The following is a 7,897-nucleotide window of genomic DNA, read 5'->3' on the forward strand; positions in this document are numbered from 1 at the left end:
TTCCCATTCTGACTACTGCCTGAGAAATTCGGTCCCTTAAGGGACCTAATATTTTCAACCAGAGTTTACTGTTGATAGTAATTTAAGAAATAGTTTAGTCTTTTAAACATCTGCTTTGCTAAAAATGGTATTCCATAAAAGCCTTTGCAAAAGGTCTTCAAGTTGTATGTTTATTGAAGAGATGGTACATAAATTAGTATTTTTTTTCTTCTATCAACTGAGCCAAAGGAGTGGTTATCTTTAGTTCTGTTTTTTGATCATTTTACAGGCTGTAAAATTTATTATGGAACATCATTCATTCATTGTCTCAACAGGGATACATCACACCCTTGCTATGTTTCTGGTACTTTTCTAAAGCAGCTTGGGGAACACAAAGATGAACATTTACTCTCAGGGAGTATATAAGGCCGTAGAGAGATAGAGGGACATAAATATGGATTCCTAAAACTGGGGTGTGTGTGCAGTGATAGAAATGTGCATAGGGATTGTTAGGACACCCATGAGGATAAGACACCTAACCCTACCTGGCTGGAATGTCAGGTGAGGCTTCCTAGAGTTGCTCTTAAGTTGGGTCTTAAAGGATGAGTAGAAACTGATGAAACAAATGGAGGTAAAGGTGGGAGTGGCTTGGGCTTCCCGGTAGAGGAGGCAGCATAACAATGACAAGAGGAGGGGAGCGGCATGGGGTGCAGGTGAAGGACAGAACTTGAGGCTGGGAGTGAGGAGCAGGGGGCAGATTGCAGAGGGCTCTGTGGGACTTGTTAGAAGCGTGAGCTTTTTTCGGAAGTGGTGGAAGCCGTGGAAGAGCTGTAAGTAGGGGAGCGACATGGGTAGATTGAGCTGTCGGTAGGTATCTCATGCAGGGTGAAGGGACGGATGGAAGAGATACACGACAGGAGATGGGGGACAAGTTAGGAAGATGCCACTGTTTTCAGGCAGCAGTTGACGAGCACCAGAACCAGGAGAGTGGTAGTTGGGGAGGTGAGGAGGGAATGAACTTGAGATGTGTGGGAAGCAAACACTTCAGGACTTGGTGGTTGATCGGATGCAAGGGACAAAGAAAGGGAAGTGCCAAAGAAGGCTTATGAGATTCTAGTTTAAATGAAAGAAGAAATGAATGAGTGAATGGAAAACTGAGGACTAGAGTCTCTTGTTATGAGACCTCACTTTCACTGATTTTAGGGCCAAGAACAAAACAAACTATGTTTCTTCTGCCTCAGGGGAGATTGCCTGTGTTGGTGAAAGCACTTCCTCCTAATTGCCGGGCCTGCCCTGAGAAGAGGAAGGAACTTCATATGGGACAACGTTCAGAAAGGATCTTCTCTTTTTGTCCTCATCTGTCCGATCTGTCTTGAATAAGATGGGTTTTCTCTGTCAATGGTTATAGGACACGGTCCTGTACCATGAAATGAAATGTCTCATTTTCACATACCTTAAAAAATGTTATAAATATATATAATGTATTTCTCACTACATATCAGGTACAACAAACTTCGTTTTAAACAAATAAGCAAAGAACGATATTGCCTAAGACTAACGCATGGGCAATGAGAATGTGCTGAAAATTTGTTGTGTATATAATCATCCAGTCAGTACTGCCTGCTGGTCCCCTGATTCAGGTGGGTGCCTTATCGTGTCTTGATGGGAGGTCATTCTTATTTCTAAACACAGGCCCTATAAGGACCAGATCTCGCTCCCTGCTGTGGTCCATCCAGGGGCGGCACCAAGTGACTTAGGCTTGAGGGATCACATACTCTCCTGGGGGAGTGATGGAAGGAGGCCGATAGTTCTTTGTTGGAGGGCGTCCTGGCCAGCGTTGTTGGAGGGATGCTAACCCTCAGTGGTCCTTACTGCAGCAGCTTTGCATGGTCCTGCTGTCTGTTCTTCTTGGGGTCTCTTAGTTTCCACACTTGTTTCTTTAGCCTCTTGACGATGCTATGAACCCCGATGTCTTCCAATAAAACCTTTGTGCTCAGGAGAGTCAAGGCTGATTTCTGTTGCTTGCAAACAACAACCCTGACAGTGTGGAACTTCCATGTAGGAGAGGTATTTAGAGACTGGGTCACATACAAACACACACTCTGTCCTCCACCTATCACTCCGCTAAGCCCCTGCAGTCTCATGTGCTCATCTGTGCATTCGGGCCAAGGGTTGAATTAGACCAGAGAGGATGATTTGTAAGTATTAGGACTTACCAAAGAAATCACCTGCTGAGAAGACTGGACTCAAGCCCAGACGTGGGATTTCAGCTTGCACAAAACTGGCAGATTTAGGCATATTGAGACAGAAAAGAATGTCGAGCTGTCCATGTGTGAAAGTAAAAGATGAGGAATTGAAATGCTGAGAGCCGTAGATTTTTCTAACAAATCCATGTCATGAGCATCATCAGGGCAGCAAGGCAGTGCCCAAAGTTCAACTGGTGATAGTTTATAAATTTCCCTAAGGTACCCATTTTGTTATAAACTGTTTCTAAAACTGATGCTTCAGATGCTTCAGATGTAGAATTTAGCTCAAAGGCAGGGTGAAGGGAGTAACTTTTTTTTTTTTTTTTTTAGGCGAGGCAACCCTTGGTTGACCTCACAGATTGCAAGGACCTTGTCAAGCTTACAATCCCTTTTTTATTTTTAACGCCTACAGCACCTGGTCTTCCTAGGTGGTCTCCCATGCAAGTTCTAACCAGACCCAACCTTGCTTAGCTTCCAAGACCAGACAGGATTGGGCTTGTTCAGGGTGGCATGACCATAGACTAGGGAGTAACATTTATTGAGTGCCTATCATGTGCCTGACTTTTATTTACATTGGTTTATTTATCCCCCTGCCCCCTGACCCCAACCCTACACAGTGGGGACAATATTCCCATTTTATTCACAAGGCGACTGCACAGTTGGAATCACACAGCTCACAAGTGGCAGAGAATTTGAATCCAGGACTTTTGACTCCAAACCTTGGGCTCTTTCCATGACACCATTCTGCCTCCCAAAGGTTACATGAAGGCAACAGGGAAAATGGGAACAGAGAGTGTGGACTGCTAGACCTTAGGAAGAAAATTCTCCTTCCATGTAAATGAGACACAGGACCAGAAATACAGCTGACCTGTTATTAACATAGCTGCCACTGTGTAGTCTGGAGTGACCTTGACTGTCTTGGCATCCTACACAACATCACCTGTAAGTCACTAATGAACTCACTTTATGGCAAAAGGAGTTTAGTTCCAGGATCTAGATGACAAAATTAACTGATTTTACTGTGTAACCTATCACTCAAAGGCTTGGCGGGACCTCGAATGACCATTTGAAGACTGCTGGGAAATAATGTCCTAAATGGTTAGGGATCCTGTCCTATGGGTTTTACCTAGTGTTCCCCACGCATCCAGAATGCACAGTCTTAGCACCAAGGGAGGAAATGGGAGAGGCTGCATCTCACTTTAGACTATTATACCTAACGACCCACGGAGAGCATTTTGGCTTCCCATGCCTGAAATCTTCGTTGGTTTGGAGGTCCACCAGGAAGCATAGGCATGGTTCCGTTACAGCTGAAGCTAGAATTGTCCTTGATTATTTGAGGTTCCTCATGCCATTGAACGAACAGATAGATTACTATATCGACTGGAGCAATTGATCCTCATTATCAAGGGAAATTAGTTTACTGCTACCCAATGAAGGTAAGAAAAACCATATCCAGAGCCCAGAAGACTCAGTGGGTTAGTTCTTAGCACTCTCATACATAATAATAATGGTTAGTGGGAAAGTTGAACAACCCAGCAAGTACAGCATCATTAGGGGCTCTGATCCTAGGGAAATAAAGGGTCGACTCATCCTATCAGTTAATAAAATTCCAGCCATTTGAGGTGCCGAGGGTAGGGAGAAGGTGGAATGGTGATGGAAGAAGGATTTTTGATTTTCATCGCATGACCAGCAACTGAGGAGTGGACTGTAGCATCTCTTCTCTAATTGATTATAATTATCTTTTTCTGCTTGCTTTTCTGCTACCTCATGTGAGGGGTATGTTGCAATTTAGGTTCTGAGTGAGAGTGACTGAATCGACATCTCCTTACCATGACATGGCAGTTTATGGGACTTTATGTCTCAATAATGTAGGGGATGAGAGTTTCTTCATTGGAATAAAGGGCAAGATGGATGCTGAATGGATGCAAGAGGAGTGGGCCGCGCAGGTTGCTCTCCATATCCCTCGCTACCCTTCCTTCCTATCCATTTGCTGTCCTTCTCTAGGCCCAGGAAGGCTGAGCACCACAAGCTACCTCACCTGGGCTCTGTTGCTGTTTTCCGACTGGCTTTGGTCAATGAACGTTGCCTGCAAAAGATTAGAGAGTGAGAGAAATCAGAGTATTTCTTCCTCTCTCCTTGGCTTCAGCACCGTAGGCTTAGTCCTTCCACTTCAGTTCCTGCCAGGCAGCTCCGCTGCCCTGATTTTGGCTCTTATTGGATTCTGCAAAATCACTTTCCTCCTCTTGCCCCTTGAGACCTAGAGGTAGCAACAGCTTCCTGCTGCCCCAGTCCCTCGTAAGCCTCCCTTAACTCATCTACACCTCTGTAACTGATCCCTTCATTAAAACCTCTTAAGTTAAACCATTTGAGCAGAGTTTTGTAACCTGCTGGGCCCCTGTGTGAAACAAATTGGAAGCTCATTTCATTTTATTGAAGCATAAAATTATCATTTTATTCATTTGATTGAAGCAGTCTCCATTTTCCCGAAGGATGTGTAGTGGTGTTTCTTGAAAAAGCAAGGGTTCCTACAATATTAAAATCAACGTGATCTATAAGTGTTTGACTTACATGCAGCCTCCCAAGGAGAAGTCATGCCAGGAATAATACAAAATAAGAGGGGGCTATTTTAAAAGTCTCTTTTACCTAAGAAAGTCAGGCACACATACTTTCCTCCTGGCATTTCTTATGGCAAGATACATCATTTCTGTCATAAATGAGTAAGTTGATTTTACAGACATGTGGTAGAATTTAGTTGTTACTCTACCTTTTTCAATGACTGTTATCAAGTTGTAATCCTTTGGGATTTGTAGTAACTAAACATTTACTTATTCCTTCTCCAAGCTTTTATTTGGTACTTACTGAATGCCACATAAAGTCCTGCCATTGGTGAAACAAAGATGAATGGCCTTTGCTTACCAGGCACAAGCTGGATGCAGTGAGAGAGCCATGGGTAAGTTCATTCAAGTCTCTGCTTTTGAGTGTCCTCATGAGTGAAAATAATACTTTTATTTATTCAACAAGTATTTTTTGAATGCTCGCCATGTGCCAATGCTAGGTGGTGAAGGTATAAAACTGACAAAAGAAAAAAACAAACTCTCTAAAACACACAAAACAAAAGAAAAAATGAAAATAAGAAAAAAGCAAAACAAAATCCCCCTAAACAAACAAGTGAAAAAACCCCAGCTCCCTAAAACACATACCCAGATGGTCTCTCAGATATGGCATTTAGTGTCTATGGACCTACTGCAGAGCTGCTGCGAGAATTAAATGAGGTGTTTCTGGAGCAGCAGGCACATAGTAGATGTTTAATAAATGTAATAGATTCTGATCGTCTATTGGGGAGACAGACTCATTGCAATAAAATGTAATGTATAGCATTTATGTGCAAAATGGTAGAGGAATATAGAAGAGGAAGGAAATTTTCTGTTCCGGGGGAATCATGGAGGATTCCACACGGAAGAGCTGACATTTGAAGGACAAACCTCACTTCACTGATGAAAGGACGAGGGAGAATGACATTTGGGCAGAGGACAAAGTCATGCAGGAGTGAGAGCGCCCAAAGGCGTTGACTCAGTTTTGCTGGCACAGAGGTTGCATGCAAGGAGACAGGAAACGAGGCTGGAAGGCAAGTTAGGGCCTGATCATGAAGACCCTCCTCTGCCATGTGAAGGGAGAGAGCCCTTGGAGGCGAGACAAGCATCTTCCGTAGTGTTCAACCCTAGAACGCTGGAGAAATGTTGAAACCTGTGAGGCCATCCTCGTGAATGGGCCTTCCATGTTTTTATTCTCTAAACAGTTTTAAAGGCTGAAGGAGCTGTAGGATCCTGTAGTGCTAGGGAAACCAATGGATCCAGAATGCAGTTTCAGAGTAGTAAGTCTGTAAGTATTGGTGCAGGATCACCATGCTTAAAAGGCACCCATCCTTAGCAGGGGTCTTTCTAGAGAAAGCACATGGCTTGTGTGTCACAAAATTAGTTTCCTTTTGCAACATAGCAAAAATATAAGATACGACATGAAGGACCAGCACTGTAAGCTTCTGGGACTGGTAGACTCCAGGAAACTGAAGTCGAATGCTGTCTTATTTTTCTTATCTATTTTCCAGAACCAAAAAAAGGGAAGAAGGGCCAACAACAGATTGGCAATCCTCAATTGAGCATGTAGAGTGTACCATGTACAATGCTAGCTGCTGATGATTCAGAGATGTATAGAATGAGGTCTTTGGCCTGGGAGAGGCTCACAGCCTAGCAGAGCAGACAATTCTATCTGCCATGTATCAGGCAAGGTGTTGGGCTCCACACATTATCTGATAACGACTGTGAAAGGCAAGTATAGTTATCCTCATTCTCAGCTGTGAGAACTAAGGTTCCCAGAAGTTGAATTACTTGCCTGAGCTTTCACAGCTGAGATATCGGTCAGGGTTCCTGCAGGAGACACATGGCACCCTCAGATGGGGTAAGTGAGAGTAATTTAGTAGAAGGACAGTTTACAATGGTATGGGCAGGGTAAAGGAAACCAGTGAAGGATGGTGGGACATCGTTTGGTTAGCAGTGGGGAGGAGAATTCCCACCCCTCCTTCTAAAGGGATAAGAGGAGGGAGCAATTATAGGAACCCAGAGACAGGAGCTGTGATTGTAGCACAGGGCTACCAGATGGGAGCTGTGGCCTTTGGTCAGAAGATACAGCCAAGTCCCAGTGACTTGAGAGAAAGGAGCCAAGGGGAACAAAGACCCTGACCTCACTCTCTTCCTTCCCTTCAATCTCCCGCTGGTGCTTCCCATTGATAAACCCAGTCAGAAGCTGCAGAGCGAGAGAGCCCACTGCTGCAGCCTCCTGGAGGCACAGAGCAAGGGAGGGAAGGGCAGAGTGTTGTGTCTGGAAAGTCAAATGGAAAATACCCAGCACAGCTGGTAAGGGATAAAGAGGAGGCTTAACCCCTACCTTTTTTTCTGACTACATGTCCCTTGACTTATTCACTGTGCCACGTTAAAGCAGCAGCTCGATAACATGTGACTCACCTGCACAATTACCTGGAAGATAATAGAAAAAGTCAAAAGGGTTAAACAGTGCAGAATGGTGAGGTGGACTTGTGTTGCTTTTGATTACTCCAACATCCATTCCCCCTCTTCTTTTGACAACAGCACCCCTCCTTGATACTTAACACATGTGCAGTGGGTAGGGCTGACTCATTTGCAGGTGATAGGGTGGGCATGTGGCCCAGGTGGAACATTTCTCTAAAGGACAGGCTTGGAGACTTGGTGGAATCGACCCTGAATCTTATAGCTGTCAGTGTCCTGTGACAAGTGCGGAGTGTACACTGTCAGCAAAGTGGACCAGGAGGTTCCAGGATGTGCTTACTTCTGGGTTGTGGTGATGGGAGTCTGCCTGTCCAGGGTGAAGTCCCATCGAAACTCCTTCAGTGACATTATTTATGATTGCAAAGAGTGCCTTTGTCAAGATATTTCATCTAGATCTGACATCTAGGTTCTGGAGACAATTTCTTACTGGGCCACCAGCCCCAACTTGTGATATAGTTCCTGGGTCATGTTTCTTTACAGTTACCTATCAATTAATCAATCTATCTACTATCTATTTATCTCATATGTACCTTATATAAATACATCTCGTTATAGGGTCTAGAACATGGTGAGCAGTGTGTGGGCTTGTGTAGTTAT

At 44.1% G+C, this 7,897-nt stretch overlaps 1 pseudogene; it reads right to left on the bottom strand.

Moving 5' to 3' along the window:
• Positions 1-2,628: 2,628 nt before the first annotated feature.
• On the bottom strand, positions 2,629-2,747 carry LOC111740232 (annotated as a pseudogene).
• Positions 2,748-7,897: the final 5,150 nt, after the last annotated feature.

This window comes from Pteropus vampyrus, unplaced genomic scaffold (assembly GCF_000151845.1).
Source record: "Pteropus vampyrus isolate Shadow unplaced genomic scaffold, Pvam_2.0 Scaffold59, whole genome shotgun sequence".
In the NCBI taxonomy this organism is placed as follows: domain Eukaryota; kingdom Metazoa; phylum Chordata; class Mammalia; order Chiroptera; family Pteropodidae; genus Pteropus; species Pteropus vampyrus.